Source organism: Ambystoma mexicanum, chromosome 6p (genome assembly GCF_040938575.1).
Source record: "Ambystoma mexicanum isolate Mex_15411 chromosome 6p, UKY_AmexF1_1, whole genome shotgun sequence".
NCBI lineage: Eukaryota > Metazoa > Chordata > Amphibia > Caudata > Ambystomatidae > Ambystoma > Ambystoma mexicanum.
In genome coordinates, this window is record NC_090935.1 from 192678572 (window position 1) to 192693978 (window position 15407).

General features: G+C 44.8%; 1 protein-coding gene across 2 annotated transcripts in view; it reads left to right on the forward strand.

The window, feature by feature from the left end:
• The window catches only part of PIK3C3 (phosphatidylinositol 3-kinase catalytic subunit type 3), a 1987152-nt gene that overhangs the window by 11743 nt on the left and 1960002 nt on the right, over positions 1-15407 (forward strand). The window lies entirely within an intron of this gene.

Below are 15407 nucleotides of genomic sequence, written 5' to 3' on the forward strand. Positions count from 1 at the left end.
GAGTACGGAAAAAGTATAAGGAGTAGAAAGTCGGTTTTGGGCTTGTTGGAAAGCCTGGGTTCTTATCTTTAAAGGGAAAGGAGGTCCGTTCAAAAGATACGGACGATTTAATAGAGGTAGATTCTCAGAAATAAAGTAAGATTCAAACGTCAAATGACACTTTCATAGGTTTTACATCACAGAATGGACACACGATTTCTATGCAGTTCTAAATAGGTGGAAATGGTTTGAATTAGATTATTTTAAACTAAGAGATTGGTTTTGCACAGCTCTGGCTGGATACTCGCTCCTAAGGAATGGGTGTCGTCACAGATCTGGTCAACAGGTTTAGCTGCGGTTCTCTCTGCTCTGCTGGTCTGGATCTCTGGTTCTGGCAAATGTTCTTGTCACTGCACAGCGGTCTGGTCTGGGTCTGGTCTGCGGTTTGGATACAGCTCTGCTTTCTGGGTCTAGTACTGCCACCGAGGTCTGGTCTGGGTCTCTAGTTCCGGCAAAAGTTCTAGCCAGAAGCGAACAGCACAGCCCGGCGGTTGAATAGTTTGGTTAGGTGGCTGGATTCTGAGGCCTGCTGAGAAGGATTCAGCTTTTGGACTAGGCCTCTCTGCAAGTTCTGAAGTCTGGATTCTAAGTTCTGGTTCTGGAGTCTTCTGGCAAAGCGCTTCGCAAGAAATCAGTTTGAAGTGGAACGTGAATGTCCCTACCTGGGTCTCAGTGGCTCTTTTTATGTCTTTTGAAAGTGGGTGGGAAGGCTGACTTTCTATGCCCAACCCTCTGAGGATCCTGATAGGCTATAGGATTCTCTGTCGCCTGACTGGGGAACTGAGTTGTGAGTCATCCCGTGTCATGGGACATCATTTTTATGGCATACAGAAGGAACACTCCCCTTGTCACTTTGCACACAAATCTATTTTTGACTTAAATGCATATTTATCTATGTACAATTTTTCTAATATTATATGTCCGGTTAACATATTTTCTGTAGCGCCAAACCATCCGATCCCTGTCTTTGTAAGATGTTGTGTTCACTTCTGACAGAATTCTGCCCTTTTCATCCAGAACACAATCTCTAAACTTTTCCAGAATTTACACAAATGTGCGCAAGGAATATGGGCATCAGATGATAAAATGTCAGATTTTTAACATAGAAACATTTGGAGTAATACCCTATTTTCCGCTACTACCCCCCAGAACATACCACAGAGTCCTAACACCTCTTAAAATGTGCACAGAAAATTCACAGGAATAATGCTATTATTGATATAATTTTGACAATTATGTACTATGAATTATCCATCTTTCTAAAATTATGCTCTGGCCCAGAGGGGTGTGGTTTCCCAAAGCACATGGGAATTTCTGGTTTGTCCACTTCCTCCAAGCTGAGCTGGCTCACAGAGGCAGTGCCCCTCCCATTTTCTTCCAAGAGGAAGCCATTTACGACCCCCTGATTTAGCAATTGGTTGGAGCAAAGGGAAGTTTATTGTTCTGTTTTCCTGCAGTCTCAGGCACCCCTCCCCTGATTCAATCGGAGAGGGGTGATCTCCTATTGGTGGGGCAGCAGAAGGGAGGCCAGGCCTGTGAATACAGTTGCTGGGCAAGTTTCAACTCCTGTCGGGGGTAGTTGCCGGGCAGAATTCAGTCCCTTTAAGCCAGGCTTCAGCCAAAGGTGACTTTTGTTCCCATTTTTCTTCATTCAAATCAAACTTACAATTTTGACACATGCAGCTAGAACGCGGATTCTAAGTTCAAAACTATGACATTTAAACAGTTGCAACCTATGTGACACTCAAAAGTAGGTCACTCATTTATTTTAAACATTTCGATTTTTAGTGGCTTTAAATCCCATTTCACTTAAGCTGCTTACATCCACACCCCAGCCAGTTTTGTTATGAACATTATTTTAGGCTCTTCATCTTTCCAGATTTGGTATGCACACAAGACTTCATTCTACCAGACGTCTGCTGGTGTTCAGTAAGATTTTTGAATATATTGCAATGTTTGAAATAGGCATTTTGAGCTTGCATTCAGAGAAACAAAGGTGATTTCAAAGCGCTTTTTTGAGCTAACAGGCACTGCTGTTTTTCCTTTGGCACCACATTTCACTCATGGAGCTTCTGGCCCATCACACTCGCACTAGTGGGTGGCGAGTCAGGCGACCATTTTGGTGTGCGCAAAAACTGTGCGGTTTTCCTGGATTCTGGCGCAATTGCTGGCTTTTCGGCCATCTTGGATTTTCTAAGCCCACAGCACCAAATGTTACAGCATAATAACTTGAACGTGGGTCGATACACCTGACAGGTGGGAGCTCTCTTTTGTGTGGCCACAGTGGTTTGTGTATCTAGCTCATATCCGCTACTTCTCTGCCCTGCAGCAGGTGTAGTTCTGGTCACCGCACTTGTTCCTTATTGTCCATCGTGCTGGTTGCCCCCATCTATCCAAGTATCCTTTGGGATTGGTGGCATGTGGGGCTAGGTGGGCGCTGCACACCCACACCCCACTTTTATATTGGAGGGGACCTTTAGGGTTTATGGTTTCCTACATCGTTATTCATAGGTTTCGTTGTAGACCTTTCTTCTTACATATTATTGTTTCCTCCTGAATCTGGAGCAAAGAGCCAAGTTTTGAGTAGTTTTCTGAACTCTAAATGACCCCCTGTGTTGCGTATGTTTTTTGGTAGGTTATTCCAGGTCGCGTTTGCGAGGTGAGTGAAAGAGGATCCTCCGAGTTTTCTTTTGTTGTTGGGTTTTGTACTAGGCGAATGTCGTTGCTTGATCTGGGTGATCCTGTCGGGTGGTAGACAGTTATTTCTTTCTTTAGGAACTCTGCTCCCTGGCTGTGTACTGCTCTGTGCATTTTGCACATTGTTTTGAACATTATTCTCTCTTTTATTGGTAGCCAGTGTAGCATTTTCAGCACTGGGGTAATGTATTCTATTTGTGGTAGTCTGAGCAGGAGTCTTGCCGCAGCATTCTGGATGCGCTGACGTTTATTTGACAGTCGTTCTGGCATTCCTAGGTATAGGCTGTTGGCATAGTCTACTCTGGACATGATGAGTGCGATGATGGTGAGTGTTTTGTGGGTGAAAGAGAGGAATGTTAGGATCCTTATTACTGCGTATACCAGGAAGAAACGTTTCTTGATTATGGCATTTACTTGTAGTTCATGTCTTCGTTACTTGTCCATCTCGTCTCCCAGGTTTTTTACTATCGTTAATGGAGTTGGAGCTATACCCAGTCCCGATGTAGTGGTTGTTTTCCTCGCTTTTAGGTATGTTCATTATTTCAGTTTTGCCCGGGTTGTGTTTAAGGCTGTTTGTGTTCATCCAGCTGTAAATCTCTTGCAGGCAGTTGTTCAGCGTTTTGTTTCCTTCCTGTGTATCTTGTATTTTGTAGACGTTCTCAGTGTCATCTGCGTAGATGTAGCATGTGAGGCCGTGTTTGAATTTGATTAGTGGCATCAGGTATATGAAGACCAATGGACAGAAGGATGATCCTTGTGGTACTCCGCAGTTGGATACCCTTGTAGTAGATTTGAAAGGTTTGATCCAGACTGTTTCTGTCCTGTTTGTTAAGAAGGTTTTAATCCATAGAAGGGCTGTGTCAGTGATGCCTATTTCCTCTAGTCTCCTGATGAGGATTTCATGGTTGACTGTGTAAATGCTGCAGAGAGGTCCAAAAGGATTAGAGCTGGGCTTTTGTCTGAGTCTGCATTAGTCTTTAGATCGTCCCAGATTGAGAGCAATTCTGTTTCCGTTCCCCCTCATTGGTCTGAAGCCAACTTGTGCTTGGTTCAACAGTTGGTGCTCCTCTATGAATTCTTGTGTTTTTCTGTAAACGTATGTCTTGAGTACTTTAGCTGGATAGGGGATGTTGGAAATGGGTCTGTAGTTGGAGAGGTCTTCCATGTTTCCTGCTGGGTCCTTGAGGAGCGGCTTGATGTATGCCGCTTTGAATGATTGCAGTACTTTCCCTGTTGAGTGTAATTGAGAAGGTTTCTGTAGTATTCCATGGGCGTTCCTTTTGTGAGGATTGATTTGTGTATGTCTGGGGGGCATGGATCCATGGGGGAGCGTCCTTTGTTGCTGTTGCTTACCAGCTTGCCTAATGTCTCCACTGATAATTGGGGGAAGCATATGAGTTTGTTCGGTCATCCTCGGATGGCTGGGTGGGTCGCATGTTGTAGTTCATAGATCTGCTTTGTATGATTTGTTGGATGGTGATGATTTTGTCTTTGAAATGGTCTGTAAGGTCTTTACATTGCTTCAGTGAAGGTACCAGAGCATTGTTGCAGCTGGGAGTGTTTCTTATTTCGTGTATGATTTTAAACAATTCCTTTTGGGTGTTGGTAGCTTTGGTGATTCTGTTGTCATAGATTTCCTTGTAGGAGTGGATTTGTCGCTGGAGTTGTAATTTCTTCACCTGATCATTTTTTTTCTCCATTCTAATTCAAGTTTTCTGTTTTTTCTTTTCATGGTGCTGAGTAGCGGGGTAAACCATTTTGCTGCCGCTCTTTTGCATGATGGGGTGAAAGCTTTTTCCTTTCAGATCCCGTAGATCGTTCCAGCAATCCATTTATGGAGTTGTTCTGTTTTTATTTCAAAGTCCGCTTCGTCCAGTGTCGCTGTCAGTGGTTTGTTGATTTCTAGTTGTTCTACTAGGTTGCTAGCTCTGACGGCTCTCCAGTTTATTTTCATGATAGTTGGCGGTTTGTCTGTTTTATTGCTGTGGGGAGTGTGATCACAAATGGAATGACGAGGATCTGTAGTGGTGGCGTTGTGGCAATGAGATTTTTTTTGGCGAAGATTGCCTCTAGCCTATGTCCCGCAGTGTGGGTTGCTCCTTTGACTAGCTGATGTAGTTTCATTGTCTTCAGTTGTTTGGCTAGCGATTTGGCGTTGATGAGGTTGCAGTGGATCTTTTTGACGCCTTGACGCAGTTTAGAATAGTTTTTTGATCCTTGATGACATCGGATGTGCTTTAGCTGTGGACAATCAACTTTTAGGTGAGACAAACCCTCTTTCTGGTGTGCAGTGCAAATAACACCTGCAACATCCTGAGGGTGGAGGGGGACCCTTCAACCTTATTAAAGTTCCTCCTGTTATTCCCAATTTGAACCAGTCAAATACAAAATCGAAAATCACTAATTACTTTCAGGCAAGTGACTTGAATAATGAGGATTCAACCACTTTAGAGACTTTGTTATGTCTAATCTGGCTTGTCTTGGCAGTAAAATAACACAGGAAATTGTGCAACTTCTACACCCAGAAGATTCCTCAATCCTAGCACACGTTTCATCTGCTACAGTTAACATGTAATTTACTATTGAGGGGCACGTTAATCCATCAACATCTAATCCGAACCAGGTTGGAGTAGAGAACGGCAGCTTGTTCTTGGCTTCTTTTACTGTACCATCTAGAAAAAAATAAACTGTTGAAATTGACATATACAAGGCTGATCAACATTTTGATGAAAATAGCCTTTTGGCTACCCCACATTTGTCAGACTAATTCTACTGTTATTGAAGAGGAGCTTTCTACCTCGCCCACTAATTTAACAATAATTGTGAGGCCGAAGCGCCCGTCAATGAAGTATTTCTTCCACCACTCCATGCAGGCACTTGAATGTTAAATTCGCTGGTTAACACTTTTGGCAAATTAAAACGTTGTGCTGTGGCACAACAAGTTTTCTAAACAGCATCATTAAGCGGCTCACCAATGTTGTTTGTAGTCCTGACTATGCCGTATCTAACTTACCTCTTCTAACTGCTATTGCGAGCGTTTCGTGTATAGGTTTTGGTGCGACTGCTGTTTGACTCGGAGAAATACGGTTGGGAATGGGCTCCTTACTGCTGATGTTGCAGTGACCACTACTAAAATGCAGTCTAGTTTGCCTCAGCCTAACATCATTCCTGATACTGAGGAGATAACTGTTCCTGATGGGTTACCTGATGATATAATGTTAGTAGGCTTGCAATGATTGACTGAGGTAGCTCCATCCATAGTTGTACATAAGAAAACGGAAAAACCTAAGAAGAAACAACAGAAGCACTCTCTACTATCTTTGGCCTAGTGCCCTAAACTCTGCAGAGCCAAAGGGAAGACTTGTAGCCAAAGGAAAAAGGACCAATGTCCGATTATCAAAGGTTCTCAGACAAGTTAAATGATTACCAATGAGTTGGGTCTCTTTGAAGTGGTTTTTGCGGCAAAGCCCTCTAATTCTGCACAGAATGGGGAGGGGCAAAAAAAAGTTAAAAGCAGAAAGCTAAATCTATATCTACTGTTATTACACCTACTAATAGTATTAATAGGGATATACACTGTTATTTTGGTAAAAACCTCCTGAGGTCCATATGGCTTCTTATTCGACTGCTTGTGTGACCTCTGTCAATGGTAATAGTAATGATAACAATGGATTGGAGGTGCCTATGGAAGGAGTGGCACATTTGTTTTTGGAGGAGTCGTAGGTCCCACCAGCCATAGCTACTCCATTGATGATCCACGCTTCGACCGACACTTGTCCTTTAATCGCTGGGCGCATCTCCTCTGACCACACTAGGACCAAGGCCAATGTTGACCTCATCTTGGTACTCCTTATTAGGTCTAATGTTCCTAGATGCCCTGACCCCCCTGTTGAATTAGGGTATAGACTCCCTTATTTATAGATCCAAGGGCCCTGTTTGCGGTAGATTGTTTCAGGTGGAAACATAATATACCATTCTAATAAATCTAATGTGACTTCACTGTGAGGAAGGCAGGGGGTAAACCATAATGATGTTTATTTTGCTCAAGAAATTCAAAGTTTATTTTGTTTGTCCAACTATCGATGCTTAAATTGCTCTCCAATATTTGCAGTTGTTTCGTAGAGTGATAACATTGCGTAGCATCACAACATATGAAATTGCTTTTGTTGAGCAAACAGTGGGAACTGAATTCTCTTTTGCTATTGTACATTTCTACACTGTTTGCTCTTTGGAGTATGTTGATACTCATTAGATGGAACTGTGTAGAAAAGGTTAGGACTGCTCTATAATTCAAGTAATTGATAAATGTCCTTTTAGGCCCCCCCCATCGTGGTAAAGAACCCTTATCCAAAATCCAATTTACCAGGAAGAATAATGCTGTATTGGGGAATAGGTTTGATTGTAAAACCTTTCCTGCTATAAGGGGTGTGCGAGGAGCCAGGAATGAGACTCGGACACAAGGCAGTCATGGTTTTTGTAAAATACATTTATTAAAATAAAAAGGGTGGGGAAATGCCTCTCGGTCCCTACTCAAACAGGTGTTTCCCTACCTAAAACCGAAACTAAGTGTCTGTAAATGTCAGAATGTCCAAAGCAAAACCGCCCGTGTCCAAAGTTGTATTCTGGCCCTCCGTTTCAAACTAAATTAACTCTAAGTTGAAAGGGGCAATGGATTTGGCCTTGAGTGGTTTATAAATGTTAAAAAAAAAAAAGGGAAATGCATAACTACAACACAAATGTTCAAGAAGGATAGTCGTACCTTGTTCCAGTGGGTGGTTCCCTTCCCCTGTATTTCTCTTCACTCTGTTGTATAATGAAGGCAAGTCCCTGTTACGCTCTTGCCAGAAAGAATACAACCTTCTAGGGAAAAAGGCCAAGAGATTGCTTGCAAGGATAACAATGTTTAATTGTACAAAAAGTAAAGGTGTCAGCAGAGAACTCTGATGGTCGAGAACGTACTAACTCCAAAAAATGATCATTAGTACATTATAAAAGGCCACTACATCACTAAGGACATCATTCGTAGGGGCTAAACTCGCACAACTGATTGGTGATAACATATCCCCAATATTGACATTATGGGTCCTGCATCGGAATTATCTGCCCCAATCCTGGCCTTTGCTAAAAAATTGGGTCAAGAAGAGGCCCAATCAACCTATATCGATAAATGCCACCTGTAAGTTGGGATCGTCGCAGAACTTGCGTCTAAGAAAGTGCCAAATGCCTAAAGTAGATGACATGAGCATATATGACTTTGTTATGGACTAGAGAAATGTTGTCATCACCAATATTGGTATGGTCAATGGTCAGGAGCCTAGAGAAGCTCTGCGGTATAAGGTCTTAGCCTGTCTAAGACAAAGAACCAGGCCGGGTGTGGTCAGACTATTGGACCTGAAGATCCTCCGCAGGCTGGACCTCAAGGATTGGTGCTCGCAATCTAATAATGTCTGTGTCCTATAGGGATGTAACGGTATTACGGTATACCGTTAAAGATACCGTGAACCACTTAATTGAACAATAATAACCGTCACATTGTTTATACCGGTATACCGTTCATACCGTTAAGTGTGCTTTTCAATCTGATTTGGAAAGGCTGCAGTAAGCAAGTTCTGCGCAGTCTTGGTCTTGCACTGTTGGATGTGCCGTCTGCCAAGTAGTTTCAGCAGTTTTTAATGCCATTCCATAAACCACACGTGCCTGACACAAAATCAACATGTTAGCAATAGCAAGAATAAATACAATGCCAAGAAGGAAAGGGGTTTACTTTTTTTTATTTACATTTTTTTTTTTTAAAGCGCTCACACAGCCCCAGGGCATCGAGGCGCTGTTAAAGAAATTGGTTTTGTTTATTTTGTTGCGTAATTGTTTTTGTCTTAGTTGCGTATTTATAACATGCTTAAACACCCAGAGGTTTCTAATCGCGGACCCAGGGATCGAACCTGTGTTGCTTCGTGCCATCTTGCTTCCAAGGCACGCACGTTGCCGCTGAGCTATCCTCCCGGGACTTTGGGTTGGCGGCTTTGGTGTTTATATATTTATAATGGATAATGTTTTCTAAACATATGACAATGGCGGATTTCCCTGGCTCTATCATTGAATTTGCATATAATTCACACTGCGAAATCATCTCTGTGGGTATTCCCTGCTGCCATACCAAAGGGTAACATGTCTGTGATTACTGAACACCTTTTGGCCCAGAAGTAAACTAAAGGCTGTAACGTAAAGAGAGAGTGCGTGTGTGTGTGTGTGTGTGTGTATGCGCACAAGCGTATACTACCATCAGACTCCATTGATCTGTGGCATGCAGATTATCAATTTGGCAACATGTTCATCTTCACCAGTAGCCAGTGGGGGAGCTAAAAGCCTAAATGACCACTTAAGAAAAGCTATTCAGTTTGCTTTGCCAGTCGCAGCAGGGCCCCACCTCCCCCTCCTCTCCACACGTGCGTTTGTGTTTGGTGCAAGCAAGGGGTGGCATTTCAGTGGAAAGTATGTTGAAAAGCCCAATTCTGGCCCTGGGTGCATGGTTTTGTTTGTGATGATAAATCTGACAATTTATGACCTTTTAGAAAATATTTGTTAGGATTAGTTAACTCCACCTGCTATACCGCGATAGCCATGATATACCGTCATTTGGCAAGAAGGTTATTGTACCGTCATAAAACTAATACCGTGACACCCCTAGTGTCCTAGTGGGCTGTGGGTCCAGCACGTTACCTGCGTTTTTAAGACGATGTAAATACCTTCCTAGAGGGTCCTCTAGTTGTAATCTGATCATCTGACGCCTTTTGTTGTTTAGGGAGTTTCTCTTTTTTTGTCTTTTTATGCATTCATGTTTTTCTAGTTTTCCATTGTTCTCTTCTCCTCTTCTCTCTGTTGTTTTGTATATGTACTTTGGATGCTCTATATACCTTGATGTTTTTTGTTTGTTCTCTTTTGTAAGATTTACTTGTATCTTTTGGTCTTTGTTTGTATGCGCCCATAAGCCTTTGGGTACCTCGGTGCGCAATATAAATGATTAAACATAAAAATATACAAGATCCTGCTCCATAGGGGATGCTAGACTATGATTGGTTCTCGCCTTCGCCATCTGTTTGGCCCCACGTGGATCAGCTGGGCTCATCTCTCCAGGGACTGAAGGTCAGGCACTTAGCATGTTGCGGTTCCATGGCTGTGATTGTAGGCTAATGCTTCTACTACCTCATTATGGCATGCACCTGGGGGGATTGGCACCAGGGGGAAGGGAAGAAATGCAATCAGGCTGACCCACACATTCTGTGCTCTGTCTCTATCGCACTCCTTGCATCCAAGGCTTCCACCCTCGATTTGATCTATAATTTATCCCTCCCTGTTACTCGCACTACAAAAGGGTATATTTATAGGGGAATGTGACATGGTCATGTATGCTCACATCTTTTATGACAATGGGGTCACTCACTATCGTGGAATGCAGGGGTTCTTGGACTGGGTCAATGGTGGGTGCTCTTATTCCTGGTGGGCTAGGTGGGGGTTAGAGGTCTGCTGTTGGCGTGGTTGTGATGAGTGGGCATTGTGAGGAACCTGGTACTGTCTCATGGCCTTGCAGGGCACATTCGTCTTTTCAATACTAAATAATTGCAACAGTCAAGGTACAAGGGGAAGTGTCTGTGGGAATTAGCAGCGCATGCTTATCTGTCATCAGCGTTTGGGCCTGTTCATGTTTCTCCATCGGGCAAACGTTTACCGCGCAGCTATGTAGGGCTGCATGCGTCTTCCATAACTATAAAATGGCGTCTCTTTATATGCACGCAATAAGTCTATGCATCTATAATGACTGTGATATTGTTGTTGTTCTGGGTTTCTTTAACACGGCTCCCCCCCTCACCCACCATTCCCCTAGCACGTTGCGATGCTGTCTATGGGATTCGCCTCACTCTAAAGCACCTAGAGGGGTGGGTCAGACTAATTTCCATCCCAACATTCCCCCTTTTCGTTGCTTCTACAATAACAAATTCTTCCCCATGTTTGTGCTTAATTCCCCATCTCACCGCTGCTTCATAGGGAGAGTGTTCCCTTTATTGGCATCCATGCCCCACACACATGTTGTAAGCTCTCTCCTGCTTGCGCATATTGATATTTTATTTTTATTGTGTTCGTACACAAGTGTTTCAGAGCGCGACGAACAAGGGAGAACAAAACAATGATCTTACTACGCCCAGTGACATTGAGAACGTGCAAGTGCATGGCCTACTCTTCAGGTGTACATGTCATGTAAATGCAGCCCCCATCCCCTGCTAAATCTACCCATACTTCGTTGTAATGTTTGGGGTCTAGGGGAGGGACAATGGTTGTGTGGTACAGTCGGTCAACTTCATCTCCGTAGGGGATAGGGACCTTGTGGGGAATGGGGTGTTCAATTTGTATTTCCACCTCCTTTGTGCTGCGAGATAAATCTAAACCATCATCATCATCATCGAGCTAATAGGTGCTGTTTTGGCACAACACCGGAGACCCAACTGGCACATGCAGAAGATGACCGAGACAAACACGATGGTGGGCACCAGCATCTTCACCAATGTTCTGAGCCAGGACGGGCCCAACTAAAAGCAAGTGCAAACCAATCTTCCTCCTGGACGCCAGCCTCTTTTTTTTCATCTTGGACTCTAGGTCATGCACTGCAGCGATGACGTGCGGCAAAGTCTCATTCTCTACATCTTCGGAAGGTACAAATGTGTTAGGCAGAATTGCATGCAGTACCCTCTGGAACCACCACATACAATTAGGACTACAGGTGTAAGCAAAACCAACCTTTGGTATAAGTCTGTACTACACAGTTTTGTGGTAGCGAGCTGAGCAGCCAGGCTTATCTCAAGAGGGAATGTGAGCAGTACACGAGGTTATACAGAGGTCTTACAATCACAGTGGTTCAAGTAGACACTTACATTTCTTGGCAAAACACTTATTAATTTATTACACAATCATTTAGAAAACATTCACTAGAAGGAGGCAACTTAATATTATACACAAACACACTTCAATTTCAAACCAATAAGTTTCTGAACAAATTAGGCTCCCGGAAATAGGAGCAAAATAGCATTTCAGTTACTTTCAATGGGAGTAAAAAGGCACAAGTAAGCAGAATAGATCACAAATACATTCTTAGGCAGTGCAAATAGTTTTAGTTCACTAGAGGACTCTATTCAGTTTAATAGGCCTAGGCCAAAGTCAACGGACTAGTGTCTTGGATAGTAAAGAGCAGTTCTTGAAGTAAACGGTAAAATCTTTGCCTAGTTCTGAAACGTAGTTTGTACGAAAAAGAATCATATGTTGGGTCACAAGCTGATTAGGCCTGTAAGTTGGGAAAGTTCCACAAACTTTCACAGCGAGAGAGGCGTTCTCTCAATTGGGTTGGCACAGTACCTTAATATGAATCAAAAGATGTAGCTGAAGATGTTGGTCTCTGACAGTTCCTGCAGGTCTCACTGTTCCTGAGCCTCAGTCGTGGGGACAAGAGGGAGGGCGTCGGGGGACTCCTGCACTGCAAGGGATCGTCGGAAAACGCTGACAAAATGAAATCACTTCAGTTCCAGTAGCTGTAATTCAAGCACACAAGCTGGTGTCATTCCCCCTGGTTAATCCTAACCAGCTCCGAGAATGGTATCCAGGTGGCTTATGAGTTGATTGGTGCCACCAACTAAAAGGAAGAAGTGGCCCTTGAAGGGGCTTCTCTGTCGAGATGAACTTGGCAAATAAGACCTGCAGCAGGGCTTCACCGGGCAAACCAACGGTCCAGGAGTTGCAGCAGCTGTCCTCTTCTAGCTCGTCTTCCGTTCTTTCGTTCCAGTGGTCGACTCTGTTTCCAGTCCAGGAGACTCGCCTTTTAAACAGTTTTCTCACATTCATTTCCCAGCAGGGTGGCTGTCCTTGCCGGACAGTCAGCCAGCCAATCATACCAGAGTGCATTTGGGTCTCCTAGGAGACTAAGCACAGGGAGTTTCGGGCACCTCCCTCACTTCTTGCCCACCCCAGACACTCAGACGCCAGAGGCGGTCTTCAGTCCTGAAGCCCGCCAAAGGCATAGAAACAAAGGGACCAAACCTGGTTTGGCGCACAGAGACAAACACTAGAAGGACCTTTCCAAAAAGAAATGATGAAAAAAGGAGACCGGGACCTGTTTAAACAAAGGGGCTTAAGGCGCCATCTTGAAATGGCTCACGTGATTTTTAGCTACCGGTGTTCGCGGTCGGGAAAAATCATGGTAGTTCGTTGTAAAACCACTGCCACCAGCCATTTCAATAGAAAAGGGTATGTAAAAAAAAAAAAGAGGGGTGAGGCGCGCACTCCAATTCCTGGCCAATATACTACCTAAAAAAGAAAAAGAATAAATGGGTTAAATTCCCAAAGTGTCCAATTCACTGGGTTAGATCCACAGCCTCCCTGACGATTCTTGGGACACGAAAGCGCTAGGAGGAGGAGAACAGCAGCACAAATGCAGCAGAAGGGACCCAACCCTGTGAACATTTTGGCAACAATTGGGATCTAACCCAGTGAATTGGACACTTTTGGGATTTAACCCAGTTATATATTTTTTCTTTCTTCAGGTAGTATATTGGCCAGGAATTGGAGTGTGCGCCTCACCCCCTCTTTTTTACAAATAGAAAAGGGTAGCATTTGACTGCTATATGAGTTTCTAGACACAGGGGTTACTAGGTAAACCCTCCAGCACTCTATAGGAAGATAGTGTGTGCTGGGTCTAGGAATTTAAAAAGACTAGTAAAGTCAGTTTAACCTTACATTATCTGGGAAACAGTAGTTTATCCCAGAGAAGGTATTTAAACCTTTGGGAAGTCTAAAAAGACATCCATTTGTCACTGCACTGAGGGTGCTGTGTAACACACATGAAAAGTTGCCTATGTAGTTATCTTAAAACTCCATAATCAAAGAACACAAGAGTAAAACGCACATCAAAATACAGGTAAAAAAAATCAAGTCCTCAAAATCCAGCAAAGTTGCTGGGGGTCTCTAAGGTTAAGGGAATTAGCACATTTTTGAGAATTCTCCCTAACACACGTCTCCCCGCCCCAGACTATGGGACAGGAGGATTTAATCTACCCCTGGATGAATCTCCTTACTCCAGTCGGTCAAACATTCTGGAGAGACCATCAGCATTTTGGTGATTACACCCTGACCTGTGTTCAATGGTAAAATCAAACCCCTGTAGGCTGATTGACCATCTTAACAATTTAGGATTTTACCCCTTCATCTGCATTAACCATCTCAAGGGTTGGTGATCAGTCTGAATCACAAAAGTAGATCCAAGTATGGTCTAAACTTCTTCAGTGACCACCCAATAGCAAAACATTCTCTTTCAATGGTTGCCCACCTTGTTTCTGGTTCCTTCAGCTTTCTGCTGATGAAGCAGATTGGGTGCTCCCTACCTTTCTCATCCAGCTGACTGCACCTATACCTCTATTGCAAGCATCTGTTTGCACAATGAAGGTTTGGCTGTAGTCCGGAGCTCTTAAGACTGGAGCTTCACGAGGGGCGTGGCTTGGAGCGCCATCGATGTGGTCGCTCCTCTGAGGCCGCCCGTGGGATGCCCGCCGCCGCCGTCAATTCCCGGCGGTTCTACGCGGGTTACCGTGTCGCCAATGCCATCTAAGGCGACCAGAACCGACATGGCACAACCTGTCCAAACATAACCTTCGACCAAGGAGGCGTTCTACCAGAATTCAGCGGCCGAACCTCTCCCCCGTCTCCAGCCGAAGAAACCAAGATGGCCGCCAAGCCGGAACCCGGCAACGCACTCCGCACCTGGTGGTAACGGGGCTTTAGAGCGCCAGGGAGTTGGAGGAGGGGAGCGGACTCCAGCACAGAGCCATCCGATTCATACCAAGGCTGCCTGGAATACACACAAGTGCATCCTCGGCTACTGGGGCCTGAGAGCCCGACGCACACTCCGAGGGACCGGGAGAGTGGCCTTTCCCCCTCCCCCGCTACGCAGAACGAGTCGGGACCTCCTCTCAGCGACAGCCGACATCATTACGGAACCGCACACGGGAGGTTCACAGAGGGATCTGAGACCTCCATCAGCGAAGGACCACCGATGGAGACTTGAGGAGGGGTGGGGAAGCAGCGAGATAACAGCTTTCATCCAGAGAGGCCCTGAGCCCAGGGGCCTCATCGCAGCGACATACCCCCCCACCCCCTCACGCAACAGTCGGCCATCCTGCACCGTTCCCGACTCACTGAGATCCCCCCCCACACCAACGCTTCCTGGGGCGCCACGGCCCACTCGCCCAGACCTGGACCAAAGAGGGGGTTGAGAGCGATACACACCCCGAGTGCAGCCTCCCACTGCCCTGGGCCCCGCTGCTACTCTTTCAATCAAGACCGCCCAATACGAGCAGCATGTCTAGGCAAACAAAGGTGAGCCAGGGCACAGATATCTCCGCCATGTTTACTGCACCAGAGAAACCCAAGAAACAAGACCCTCCTAAACTGACCCCACAGAAGCCACAAGAGGACAGGGGCGCCCTCGCTACCAAAGGAGACCTGATAGCCTTCATGGTGGATATTAAATCGGAGTTCCGCGCCTGCCTCTCGGAACTCACCACTAAAGTTGAACAGACGGACCAAAGGGTTACAGAGATCGAACAGAGGCTCGGAGAAATCGAGGACCATCTCAGGAC